Source organism: Sminthopsis crassicaudata, chromosome 2 (genome assembly GCF_048593235.1).
Source record: "Sminthopsis crassicaudata isolate SCR6 chromosome 2, ASM4859323v1, whole genome shotgun sequence".
NCBI classification, from domain to species: Eukaryota; Metazoa; Chordata; class Mammalia; order Dasyuromorphia; family Dasyuridae; genus Sminthopsis; species Sminthopsis crassicaudata.
In genome coordinates, this window is record NC_133618.1 from 319,432,305 (window position 1) to 319,447,632 (window position 15,328).

General features: G+C 34.0%; 1 protein-coding gene across 3 annotated transcripts in view; it reads right to left on the minus strand.

The window, feature by feature from the left end:
- SLC8A3 (solute carrier family 8 member A3) overlaps positions 1-15,328 on the minus strand; it is a 208,390-nt gene that overhangs the window by 23,847 nt on the left and 169,215 nt on the right. The window lies entirely within an intron of this gene.

Genomic DNA, 15,328 nt, shown 5'->3' on the forward strand with positions numbered 1-15,328 from the left:
AGTGTTAAGGACAGAGCAGAGAAAGAGAGAGAGAAAACAGGAAGAGAGGATAAGAGGGAAATAAAGGAGAGTGGATAACAAAAGTGAGAAAAGAAGGTGAAAGAAGAAGAAAGATTGTTAATGTTAGTGTGGAGGACAGGGTACTACACCTTTCTGTAAACTCATATCCACCATGCGGGGCCCCATCAGTTCAATGAAGTAATTCTTGTTTTTCTCATATTCCTCATCATCAATTACCTTGATGTGAATTGTTTTGCTGTGGATGGAAAAAAAGTATCATAAGCAGGCAGAAGTGGGGCACACTAACCAGGAAAGGAGAGGACAAGAAAGAAAAAAAAAAAAAAAAACAACAATTGAATGAGACCAAAAGGTCAAAGTCAACTCAAGCACCATACAACTTCAATGGCTAAGAGAATATGCTGAGGACTCTCCTAAACTTAAACTTCAAAAGGAACCAGGTACAGTTTTTACAAATCTCAAAGGAATCGACAAGGAATAGCCAGGTCTTTGAGCCCAGAAAAACTATAAAAGTTCCTCAGTTCCATATAGATAACTAAAATAAAACATAGTTGACTGAAGCTCTATCTGAAATCTCTTTCTTAGGAAAAAAGATAGGGTGGAAGTAGAAGGTCAAGGATTGTTAGGCCAGTTTTCTTTGGGGGTCAATTAAAATTTTAATTTGTCTTTAAAAAAAAACTAACAAATTATAAATTCTTTTCAAGCAGGAACTGCTTTTTGGGGTGAAGAGGCTGGAAAATCTCTGTACCTCAATTAACTAGTATAATCTCTTACTGTTTAACACTGTTGGTGTAATACAAATATTTATTGAATTGCATTATGGACTGTCCTCAATATAATCAAAACTTTCTCCTATAGAGATGGATAATATTGCTGATTTGGTTGGGTGAAATAATGTGCTTTTGATTTGCAGAGGAATTGGAATAATAGCTTTCAGGGAGAAATTTAAGAGCTCTGTCATGCCTTTTAGTGAAATTTGTATTCCCAAATATGATGTAATTTTATTTACCTATTATGTACTAGTGTCTTCTCTATTCTATTTCTCTGTCCATTAAAAAAAAAAACATTAATATGTGTATTGGCTGACATGTTCTGCTCAAGTAATATGTATCAAGTCATTATAGAGCCTTTAGTTGTCTATCTCCTAAACATCTATTTATTATAATTTCATTATTCCCAAAATGAAAAGTCACTACTTTGGGTGACTACTCCAAAAACCCATACTAACTAGTCATTCAGTAAGTACCTTCAGCCTGGGGAGAGGTCACAAAAGCTAGATTGTGAGCCCTTAAAGACCACCATTTTGAGGACATGCTGCCTTCGACCTTCCTACAGAGAATAGAGTTGATATCTCAACCATAGTGGTTAGGATTTGGTAATAGGTCGGCCTAAAGAAATTTTCCCCATTTTTTATTGTCATGAAGAGAAGTAAATAAATAAAAAGCACAGTAAATCTGTAGAGCTTGAAGCAATATAGGCTAGAAACAAGGGCTTCTGCAAAATGTATGATCATAAGTATTCCCTCCAGAAATATATATTGCAGCCTCTCTGCCTTTGGTTGATAGATGGGCTTCAAGACTTGCATGCCTAGTTCCAAGACAAACAGCTAGTACATCAATGACTTTTATTTAAAGTCTTTCGAGTTTGATAGGACCAGTCAGAGCCTGTTCTCCATTGGCATAGTCTTCAAGAATCCAACTTTATTTTCATGGTCTAAGACATTAGAGCAGGACTTCAGTGGAGAAGAAACAGAAATAGTTTCAAGACAGTCTTAAGAGAAGTCCATGGAAGAAAAAAAAAACAAGTTAATAAAGAGAATTGGGAAAATGCAATAATTTCTGAGCATGATGTCATGAAAGGCAGCCATGATATTTTCCTTAAAAAATTCTCCTTGTTCCTTTTTCCATACAATATGTACACAAAACAGTATAACTTTTCTTGGCCTCTCTTCTGTTATGAGCAGAATTATCAAATTCAACCTTCATTCCTACAGAAAACAGAGATGAAAGATTAGGGATTAAATTGCAATTAAAAGTTTAAATTACACTTTGGGTAGAATAAATTGATGGAGGGAAGAAGCATTTATGCAGTGTCTATTTTCTGCCAGGGTTTTGCTTTATAACTATTATCTCATTTGATTCTCATACTCTGCAAGATAAGTGTTCTTATCCTCATTTTATAGTTGAGGAAATAAGCAAACTGAGTTGTGTCTAGGGTCATGGAAATGTCTAAGGCCAGATTTGAATTCAAGTCTTCTTGATCACAGACCACTGTGCCAGCAGCTGCCTCAAGCTACCTAGTAAAGTTGTAAAATACCCCTTCCCCATCTACAGATGGAGTAGATAGACATGTTGCTCTATTTTTGAGATTCTATCTTATCCAAAGACTTATTAAGTTGCTTCCAACCATTGAATTCTGAAATTAGTCTCTATTTTTGCTCTCAACCCATCATAAAGAACAAGTAGAATTCAATGAAAAACATCTAAATTATGTGATTTCCTATGAGTTTTTAACTTATAATTAATTACAAATATCTTTGCATAAAACATATATTTAATATAATTATATATTATATATAAAATATAAATAAATATATAATAAAAATACATTATATGTCTAATTCAGACAAAAGTCAATCTCAGCCTGGACAAGAAACCTATCAACACAAAGAAACTAAACATTCTGTTTTCTTTAGTCCTCAACACCAGCAACTGAGAAACATGTCAGGATTCTCTGTCAAACTATGTTTCTCAGAAAAGTGGTGAGCATGCAGGTTTTCCAAATTCTACACACATATATGCACTGTGTCATAGGATTCTTCAAGTCATTTCTAACTCTCCTTCAATCTCAAAGTTGAACTGAAATAAATTTTAAATTTTAAATTTGATGCAATTTACCATTTTAGAATCTTTATATACAATTCATCCACCATTCCTTCTTTCTCCTCCCATCTCTGAATTCATTTATGTAATGCCCTTGGAGCCAAAGTATTCTAAGCATGTGTTCCTAAATTTAATCTGGCACTTTAAGAGCCAAGAGTGCTTTCAGAGGTTTCTAGTGACTACTCACACCTCCACTACAATTCTTTCTGTTTAAGCCAGTGCCAGACTATGCAGAGTTTTGATCCCAAGACCTGGCAGTGGTCATGGAGGAAAAAAGGAAGCACTATGACATAATAGCATCAGTAGCCAAGATGGGATTAAGTTAGTGCTTACCCATGTTTTGTTGGATCATAACTTAGCAGACTCTCTTGTTCTAGGGACATACTACTTTTCAGATCAGACCACCCCTGGGTCTCTTTCATCATTGGAAGGCCATAGCCTTCAGTGAGGAAAACATACTTCAGCTGAATTTCTGAAATTTATTCTCAAGCTCTTATGAGTTAATGTTGGAGATAATGTGGATGATCACAGAACCACTTTTCTCTGCTTGTCCCCAAGAACAAAAGTAGAACCAATCAGTAAAGTTATAAGGAAGTGGATTTCAGCACACAATAAAAAAGAAGAATTGAGAAGTTAGAATCTCAGAATGGGAAGGGACTCTCCACTCCAATTTTTGCCTGAAGAAGAATCTTCTTTATGATTTACTATCAGATGGGCACCAATTCTCCATTGAAAGATCTCCAGTGATAGGGGAGCTCACTATTCATTCTACTTTTGTACATCACTAATTGTTAGAATGTTTTTCTTTAAATCAAGCCAAAATGTTCTTCTTTACAATTTCCACCAATAAGGGAAATGTTATTCCCAGCTCTAATCTCAGGAGCCAAGCAGAAAAAAATGACCACTATCAAGTCACCTTCAATTTTCTCTTCTTTAAATTATAATTCCCTATTTCTCTCAAGTAGCATTGATTTCAATACTTTCATTATACTAACTGTATTCCAATTTGTCAAAAACTTCCCTAAAAAGTCAGTCCAGAATTAACCAGTTGAAGTTTAAACCAAAACCAAATGAAAATATATAATATTTTCTTACCTAGTTTAGGAATTTAATTACTTAGTTGGAATAGGAAAAAATATTGGAGCCTCATGCCTTAAAAAATGGCAAGATTCAAATTTATTTTATTATATAAGATTTAAAAAATAATACATATAAAGTACTTTCTAGGTCTTAAAGTCTTATATAAATGCCAGCTATTGTTACCATAAGAAGGCCTTTATAATTTTAAGGTATTAAAGAGTAATCCAAAGGGCAATGGAGATATACACAAGGTGTGAGATACAATGTTTTTCAACATTGGAAATGAAAAATTATAAAAGAGAAGTTGAATAATCTTATATCAAAGGAATATATGAGCAACAATGAGGATTGACTGGTCTCATGATGAAATGGAAGGATATTAAGTAGCCTCTTAACTAGGACATCAGTGATAGAAGGCCTGTTCACTCCACTAGCAGTCTCATAATGCAAGAGTCCTGATGGATGCTCTGTGACAATAATATGGAGCAACATGAACAAGAATTACACAGAATGTATAACTTCTGAAAGAAATGAGATGGACACAAGATGCAGGATAAAATCTATATTTTTGGGCATGATTGTTATAGAAATTGTGGTTTTTTTTCAGTGGAGAAGAAGAGATAGAAATAGGAAGGAGAATGAATAGTGTTCCCTCCAAAATGAGAACAAAGGAAGGTCAGAAGCAATCACATCAGGATAGCTTTGAAATTTGCAAGGTGAATTTATGTCTTTTTAAAGAAATCCAAATTCTACTTAATAAAAAAATGACAATTTCCTCCTCCTCCTATTCTACAGAGTATAAGGAAATTACTCAGTATTTATTAAGTTCTAATTTAAAAAGAAAGAACTAGAATAGCAAGCATAGGAGGACTACAATCTACATTGTTGCAGGCAATTCCCAAAATGATGAGATCATAGTTCTACCTGAATGAGTAAATAAGTGGTCCTAAGGGATAGATTACTCTATAAATAATAAAAATATTATGTATAACCTTATGAATCCTCAAAACATGTCCTACTTTATCTTTTAAGTATTAACACTTGGAAATATAAAGTAACTCTCTCAAAACATATTGTTTTCAAATTACAACCTGAGGCTGATAATATTTCTCAATGTCTAAAGCTAAATTGTCCAAAAATAGCGTAAGCAATGTCATGAAGTAGTGAGTTTTTCCGTAAGTGACCCCTTGTCAGGGATGATGTAGACAGAAAGTACTTTTTTCATGGAAACTGGACAAGAACTCTGAAATCCTTTCCAACTCAAGAATTTATGATGTTAAGAACTTCTATTTCTTGAATTTTGATAATACATCCTTAAGAGAGGGATAACCAAATACCAATTCAAGAAGGTGACATACTAACCTCTATGACTCCCATTTTTCAAAGTAACCTTCAAGGCCTAGCCTTGGGTCAGGCTTAATGATTTCTTCCTTTCTTCAAATTTCTATTGTATAACTCTTTACATTATCAAAAAAGGTTCACTAGTTCTAAATTTATCATTTTTTCAGGCCCAGCCAGAGTTCATAAATCTTCTTTATTCTGGCATCCAGTGATAAAGGATGGATAATGAACTCCTCAGCTTTTCCCTGAGCTTTTGGAAACCTCACACCCTAATCTACTCCTTTCTCATCTAAACTCTACATTCTTGCTGATTAAGACCAACAACCCCTAAGATCTAAGATTTCAGGGTCTGGATAAAGTGAAAAGAGAGCTTTATTATAGCCATATCATGTTGGTAGAGCAACCAGGTAGTTTCAGGTTCTCACAGTGGGTCTCCTTAGTTGTAACTTGGAAAACTGACACTAATTGCTTCCTCTTAGGAATAAGAAGGGACCTTAGAATGGATCACTGGAACTCTCTTAAAGGCATCTCTGACTTTGTATTAATTGATTTTCATGGAGGACAGATACTAAAGTTAAACTGAATTAATGATAATAGCCAACATTTATATAGCACCTACTATGTGCTGAGTACCAGACTATCTTATCTTCCTAGAGCCTCAGAACAATCCTGTGAGGTAGGTACTATTATTATTTCCATCTTACAGAAAAGAAAAGGGAGGGAAACAGAGGTTAAGTGACTCTCTCAGAGTCATACAGTTAATAAGTATCTGAGCTCAAATTTGAACCCAGAATTTCCTGACTCCAGGCCTGGCATTCTATCCATTGTACCACTTAGCTGCTTAGATATAATAAATATTAAATGTCTTATTCATGGGATTTCATATCCCATTGTGCTCTGCATCTAGAGTATTGAGTTTAATTTCAAAAATATATTTTTAAACTTTAAACAATTTAAAGCTTAAAATTTAAATTAACTAAAAATTAAACTTAAATCACAAAATAATTTAAATTTTATATTTTAATATTTCTCTTTTATTAGCACAAATATGACAAATATCAACATTTCCTTATACAAAGAAGGAAAAAGAGGAATGCATATAAAATTGTGATTCTCCACTCCTTTGAGATTTTTTTATATTTTAAATTTAACATGGTAATTTAAACACTGTTTTGCTTATCTATGTACCCTTCTTTTAAAATGATAGATTAATATTTCTGTAGTATTATCACTCCCTCTACTTCTCCCTAGTTTCCTCCTTATTTTTAAATGATTGATATTTTTATTTTTATGTAGTTATCACTAAAACCCCCTCTACTACTTTTTTACTCTCCCCCTTATTTTTAAATGATGGATTGAATTTTTTCTTTTTTTTTTTTCTTTTGTAGTATCATTAACATTACTACTACTCCTTTGCTCTGTCTCCACCAAAAGTGTATATGTCCTTTAACAAATCATTTAGGGAAGGGCTCTTGTTTTTTATATTTGTTTGATTTCTTTTTCTGATATTAGGCTATTTAAATAATCTATTTCTATTATTATTCTATGGGTAGCTTATTTTTAAAAATCCATTTAATTTGTTATAAACTTTCTTGGCATACAATTGGGCAAAAATTTCTAATAACTTCTTTTATGTTTTCATTTGTCATAAAGTCTCCTCTTTCATTTCTAATATTGGAAATTTATTTTTCTTCCTTTAATTTAATCTAATTTACTTTTGGTGAGGCAACTGGAGTTAAGTGGCTTGGCCAGGGTCACACTGCTAGTAAGTATCAAATATCTCAGGTCTAATTTGAAGCCAGGCCAGTTCTCTATCTATTGTTAATACTTAGCTGACTCTTTTATTTTTAACCAGATTAGGTAAATTGATTTATTTTATTCATTTCTCCTCTCTGAAAAAGCTTCTAGTTTCAATTATCAATTGAATTTTTGTAGTTTTTAATTTTTTTTAATTTTCAGAATTTCTATTTTTGTGTTTGGTTGCAGATTTGGTTTTTATGTGTATTTTTTTTTGTTTTACTAATTGGTTATGGGTTTTTTTTAGTTGCATATTCAATTTATTAATTTTATGTTTCTTTCTTAGTTGTTCAAAGTGTTGAGAATTAAGAATATCCCCAACTCCCCAAGGACTGTTTTGGCAGCATCCCAAAAGTTCTGTTATGTATTTTCATTTTTCTAATTTTGTTCAATGAAATTATCTATTGTTTCAACAGGCTTGTTCTTTGATCCACAGATTCTTTAGGATTAAATTATTTAGTTTCCATTTAAATTTGACTCTTTTCTTCAAAGTCCCTTAATTGAGAACAGATTTTATGGTGCAATGGTCAGTAAATGGTGTGTATAATATTTTTGATTTTCTGAATCTCTCTGATTTTTTGTGCCTGTCACATGATCCCTTCTCATGATCCCTTTTAGTAGAGGTAGTCACTGTCTCAAGAGGGACATGAATGAATTGGATGGTATCTAGGGGGCAATCAGTTTTGTGAGGAGTCTGAAAATCATTAACATACTAGTAATAGAGCCACAGAGAGAATACAAAGGGCATGCTTGATTTTCTTCAAATGATTTTAAACTATATGCAGAAAAAGGAATGAATTCTTATTTTTTCAAAATAGTTTTGCTTCAGAATGCTTTGCTTCTTCTGAGGGCAAGCTAACAGGCAATGTCCAACTGGGAGTAGAGGAGTAGGAAATAGGAAAATAAGCGTTTCTCAGGAGGCTACTGTGTGCCAAACATTGTGCTAAGAGCTTTATAATTATTATCTCATTTGAACTTAAACATATCCCTGAGAGGTAAGTGTTGTTGTTAATTATACTTATTTTACAGTTGAAGAAACTGAGACAAAGATAAGTTAAGTGACTTGCTGTGAATCACATAACTAGTTAGTGTCTAAGACTATATTTGAGCTCTGATCTTCATAACTCCAGAATTAACACTCTTTCCACTGTCACCTAGCTGCCTAAATGACTATTGTTACTGACTCTACACTGCTGACATACTCTCCGTAGTAATTGTTAATGGGGCCAAAGTCTTATCAGAAACACATAGTAGTTAGTTAATAAATATTATTTGTAAAAAGGGGAAAGGACCTATTTTTACAAAACTACTTATAGCAGATCTTTTGGGATGGATAAGAATTGGAAATCAAAGGGATATTCATCAAATGAGGAATGGCTAAACATGCTACAGTATATGATTGTAACACATATTATCATGCTATAAGAAAATATAAGCAAGATGATTATGAAAAAACCTGGAAAGACTTACATGAACTGTTACTGTACACCGTAATAGCAACATTGTTCAATGAAGAATTATGAATGGCCAGCTATTGTCAGTAATAAAATGATCCAAGACAATCCCAAAGGGACTCATGAAGAAACATGCTATCCACCTCCAAAGAATTGATAGTGTCTGAATACAGACTGAAGCATGCTATTTTTCACTTTCTTTCATTTTTTTTATTTGAGCCTTCTTGTAAAAAGTGACTAATAAGAAAATGTTTTATATGATTGCATCTATATAACATGCATGATTACTTAACATCTCAGGGTGGGAGGGAGCAGAGATAGGGAAAGAGGGAGAGAATTTGGAACTCAAAACTTTATTAAAATGTTTTAACATGGGGGAAATTTTATATACGTATATATACATACACACATTTTGTTTGATCAGAAATAATCATGAAGATACATTTTTAGGTGTCACTACTATATAATATAATCTAGCTGAGAATCCTATTGTTTCTACTAGCAATACAGCCATAGTAGTTGGATGTTTATGGGAAGAACACCTACAAAGATAATATGTCAGGTGACTTTCAAGTCATCTTTTTCACATCAGAACATTAACAACCATTCACAGGTACTGTTCACCACAACTTGGTTGTCCCAGGGCCTCAAGGACATAGCATGTAAGGATGATGTTTAGAGATTGAAGATATCTCAGAAGTAGGCCATCAAGGCCAAACCCCTTATTTTACAAATGAAAAAACTGAAATTTTCCCAGAATCACACAATTACTAAAGGTCTGAGGTAGAATTTGAATGTGAGCCTTCCTTACTCCAACTCCAATACTCTATCTACTGCATCACCTAGTTAAAATATTGGTTCTTGCTTGAATAGCTTTTTATTTCTATGGCTAAAGAGCAAGAAGAAAATTTAGAGCAGTACCTCTGACATAAGTCTGTGTTTCTCTGCTCTGGGGAATAATAACTGGGCAACATGGTCATGAACAATAAGGAGTATCAGAATAACCATTCTCAGGAAAGGTGTGAAGTTTTTATCTGCAGGAGTGACCATCCTTTTGGAAGCAGTAATGAGCTTAAGCAATGCATGTAATGCCTCTGTTCAAAATATTGAATAGATTTATAATGTGGAGCTCATATAAGGAGAAAGGGACTAGATCTGTGATTTCATTTGGTCCAGAAAGCTCCTCTCCCAACATAGGGCAGCACTTTCACAACAACTTAGTCTTAGAGTGGAAATTCCTCAGATTGTCATTAAGGTTATTTTATAATCTGGGTCAACTTCTATCCATCCCACTTCTACTAAGTATATATTACCTAAGTATGTAGGTCAGCTAGATGACACAGTGAATAGAATGCTGACCCTGGAATTAGGAAGGAGGACCTGAATTCAAATCTGAACTCAGATACTAACTATATATACTACTCTAAAGTGACTCTGAGTCACTTTACTTTATTTGCTTCAGTTTTTTCATCTGTAAAATGAGCTGGAGAAAAAAATAGCAAACCGCTCCAGTACCTTTGCCAACACACACACACACACACACACACACACACACACACACACACACACCAAATTGGGTCACAAAGAGTCAACCATGACTGATTGAACAATTCAATACGTAAATCTTCTCCTCCAGCCAGTCTAGTCTACTCACTGTCCTCCAATAAGGTATTATGATCATTCCTTCTGTGCCTTTGACCTTGATTTTCCATCTTTCTCCCACCCACCCAAAGACTATCCAATCCTTCAGGGTCAAAATCAGGAATTATTTCTTGTTAGTTTTCTTTGATTGATCCAATGCACAGTAATGCCTCTCGTCTCTGACTTTTTAAGGTAGTAATTGTCTCTACCACTCATTTTCGCATATAATAGCTATCCAATATATTGCAATATAGCATATACTATGCTGCATTGCAGTATTATTTGGATTAATATTTATGTCATATGCTTAGAAATTTCCTCTTATCTTAATATTAATAATAGCTAACATTTAAATAGTGCTAGTTATGTGCAAAGCACTGTGCTTAATGACTCTCCTATGTAGAACACATTCCACTTATTGCCCCTTCTAGCCTGTTGGTCACTTGTACAATGAACTCCATTCTAGTCTCTAGGAAAGTTCTTGCAGACAAAAATCACCCTTGGGATTCATCAATCAAACATAACACAGTCTTCTCAAAACTATTCCTGGTTTTCATTCTCCATCATTGTCATCATAATTTTTTTTAATGAGAGTCAGGGAAAAGAAAGGAGATAGTTTTTCCCTACTAATCTACATAGCAAAGTTACTTACAAACCCTACTGAGGAAAAATTGGAGGTTGTGGGCAAAAAAATCTTCATCCATGCTGCTCTGTGGTCAGAAGTGAACACTGAGGTTAAAAGTAGAAACTACATATTAGGAACAAACTAGTTCTGGGAAATTTGCTTCTAGGATACCTCATAGAATAGCTTCACTAAGACTCTTGCCTACTTATACTCAAAACAATGATAGTTTGGGGTTTCTAAATCATCAGCAGGGAAATGAATCTCTAGCCATTGAAGCATAATTTTCCTATTCTATATAATCCTTTCATTTCCCAGCTTTCTCAGACAAGGAGAATTCTAACTTCCAATTTACCTCTCTCAATTTGTCCCTGGAACACTAAGCCATGAGGAAAAAATTGGAGCCATTGGTTTGGGCACAAATGATTCCTAAGCCCCAAAATTGATAAATGTCCCTTATGGAACGACAGAGAGAATAATCTATAAAAATCATTTTATTTAACAATGTGTCTTCTACCAGCACAGCAGGGAACAAGTGACTGATTATCTGATTAATTGTCTTGACAATGTTGGACTGCCTATTTTACTTTCTCTCTCTGCTAGGAACCCTATTGTTTTTTACCGTCTTGGATCCCAGTAGAAAGGAGAAATTTATATTGCTTTTCTGTTCAAACTGTCAATTCAGATGCTCTAACCTCATTGTGCCTTAAGTAAAGAGAGAAAATGCCAGGTCCTAATGACCTGAGTAAGTTACAGTTGAGGGAAGATCTTTGGGTTTATAGTTGATATTCCTACTGTTTCAGGCTCATAGGGAAGTAGGGAAAAGGTCTTAAAACTAATCTGACTAACCCTTTGCAATTAAGCAAACTGAGTATCTAAGATACTCTGTGACTAAGATACTACCAAGTTCATACAAATAGTAAATGACAGAATGAGTATTTGAATTCAAGTCCTTTTACTAACAAATCTGGAGCTCTTTACACTGTACCATACCAGTCTATGTATCCAGATATGTAGAAAGGAGTTGGTAAAAATCCTGTAATATACCTAAAGTTCTAAAAGTCATCAGTTAGGACCTTGGTTTCAGATATTCCTCAGATACACAGTGAATATTCAACACCACAGATAGGAAGACCCTTTTCCTTACTTTTCCCATGCTTCCAATGTGGTCACATTCCTCTGCATTCTACAATCTAGATCTAGGCTAGACCAAGTTATTCTGGTAACCAGGGAGACTGGATTTTAGTCCCAGCCAAAGCATAGACTGATTCTTCTCAGTCATTTAAGTAACTAACTAGTGTCTGGTTTTTTTCTTTTCCAGACAGTTTCACTAGGAAGTTGTGAAGAGGCATTATATCTTGACAAATAAGTATATAATATGGGTATATGGGTATGTACATCCATACACACAGATACACATGTGTATATATCCACATGTGTACATACATATATTATATATATATGTATAAATAGACACACAAACAAGCCAACATTCAGTGATGTGCTGACAAATATTTAACAACCAACTCTATAAAAAAATAAAGGAAGCAATACATATGTGAAATTTAATCTTTATTATTAATGCTTTCTTTATCACTTTCTTAAGTCTAGATAATGAACAAAGCAATCAATCAAGTCCTAATTTGTAGCATTCATCAATTTGTGAAATGTTAGTGCTCACACTGAAAATTTAGCAGTCAGATCCATTACAGCTGGTTCCAGCATATCCTTTTATTTCGAAGTATTTAAGTTTGTCAAAGAAAGGATTCTGAAAACAAAAGCTATTACTCAAAAGCTATTATTTCAAGGGAAATTTTTCAAGAGAATTCCTCAGTGCAGAATGAATTAATATATGAATGAACAAATGAATGAATGAAAAAGTGTTTATTATATATCAAGTCCCATACTACTCAATTCTGAGTATATAAATTCAAACAAACAAGAATGTAGGGAACTTGCATTGGAACAAGAAAGTCATAGTCAGTGACAAGTGTAAATTGATTGAAAACATGGTTTTCCAGGAAATTGCCATGTTTTAATGTGAGCTCCAGTTTGAAAAGGAAGGAGGAGGGATTTGTATGATACATAGCATAGAGATGGCCTGAAAATGGCAGAGTAGGCCTGGGGCCAGATATTTTCAAGAGAAATTTCATCTCACAATTCAGGAACGTTATTTGAGACCTTACATCACATTGGTAGCTGGTGTGCTTGGCTTATTATATAAATAATCTTGGCTTTTGATCATTCAGAATCTTTAGAAATTTTAGGCACAAGTTGTGAATTTCTACATCTTAAAAACTAATTTATGCTCCTCCATGCTCTCCCTTCTTTTCCAGTAACTTTCAGTCCTCACCAGAAAATAGAACTGATGTTTTCAACCCATCAGTTTCCCATATGGTCATTCCCTTATTCCACCACTTAGTAATTCCTATTTGACTCTCCACTATACATCAGTCAGATACATCAATGACAACAATCAACACACATTTATAAAGCACCTACTATATTTCAATACTTTGCTAGGTGCTGGGGAATCTAAGTACAAAGAATAAAATGTTTGATCTTAGGGGAATTACATTCTACAGCTCTCATAGGATATCAAATTGATTCTCATTTTTTATGTGTGTGTAAGTAGAAGGAGCAGCTCCTTAGGGGTCAATGACTTGGATCCATGCCAAATAAGATGCCATGTCACTTTGTTCCCATGTCTTCAAGGGTCTTACATTTTCTCCTTCTAATAATGGATATCCCTGGTGGCCCAGATCATTGTGGGACTACTCATACTACAATTTGAGAAATTGCTTGGGTTCCTACCTCTAAGGATTAGCAACATCAAATGCTATACTTGAAGACCCCAATGCAGCAACATTCTAACCCATCTAACCTAGCACTTAATGCAATACCTGGAACATAGTAGTCATTTAATACTTGTTCACTTGTCTCTCTGAAAGCCTATCTAGGTTCCTAACACTTGGTTCTATGAAACTGAGCATATATAATTTGCTAAAGAACTTTCCCATTTGACCTTTCAGATTCACAGATAATTCACAGGCCTATATATATATATATATATATATATATATATATATATATATAGGCCTGTGAATTATCTGTATATATATAATATATATATATATATATATATATATATATATATATATATATATATATATATATATATATATATATATATATATATATATATACATACATATATATAGTCAGGTAGGGACAGTGGAAGGAATTCTGGAGAATTAGGAGACATCTGAGCTCAAGACAACTATTATGTTTCTTCTTAGTGCTCTCTTCTCCAGGTTCCCAACTTTTTTGATATCTTATAAAATGCAGATTTAAGACTCTTATCATAATAACTGACATTTAAGCAGTACCTGAAAGTTTGCAAACCACTTTTTATAAATAACCTCATTTGAGTCTCTCAGCAATCCTCTAAGATTTAGCTTTTACAAATGAGGAAACTGAGGCTGAGAGAGATTGAGTGCCTTGTTTTAGGGTCATAAACCTAGTAAGTGTGTGAGGCAGGATTCCACCCAAAGTCTTCCTGGCAGAGAGCCCAGCATTCAATTCACTACACCATGCTGCCTATAATCCCTGTCACCCTTGTAAAGACACACTCCAGCTTGTCCTCCTATCTTTGGTTCTAATTCCCTCTTAATTATATTGGTTTTACCCTTCTCAGTTCTGAAAATCACTTTCCTTGTCAGAGAAGATAAAAGCAAAATAGCAGATGAATAGTGCTTTCTTCCCGCCATCTGTTAACATTATAACATCTGCCCCAGGCAGTGGACCTTTCTCTACCTTGTTCTTCTTCTTACCCCAAATATAGCTTTAAAAGTCCTTTTTTGTTGTCTTAACCATTATTCACCAACTTTAGCTCATTTTGGGCTTTTACCTCCCTGACACAATTCTTACAATGTAGTCTTTTTTACTCTATTTTTGTTATAAGACTGCTTCTATTTTTTCATATGTGTTCTTTTAGAATCTGAGCTTATTAGAGCTCAGAAATCATGTTTATTTTTTTTAGATACATCCTTTTTTTGCTTTCTCATTAAGGTCATTTCAATTATATTATCTGAATATTGTTAATAAGAACCTCCCATCCCTTAGGATCCAACTCTTTCAGACCTTTTCTTTTATGAGTGGTTCAAGCTTGGACTTGGTAAGACTACTAAAACAGCCTTCTACCTGGTCACCTTGTTTCTATTCCCTCCCTATTCCAAAATATATTTTTTTTGTTGTTTAGTCATTTCAATTGTTTCTGACTCTGTATGACCCCATACAGAATTTTCTTGACAGTTACTGGAGTGGTTTGCTGTTTTTTTTTCTCCAGTTCATTCTATAGATGAGGAAACTAAGGCAAATAGGATCCCCCAGCTAGTAAGGTTCTGAGGCCAGATATGAACTCACAAAGATAAGTTTTCCTGACTCTAGGCCACCTACCTTCCCTAAAATCACATTATGCCTCTTCCTTAAAC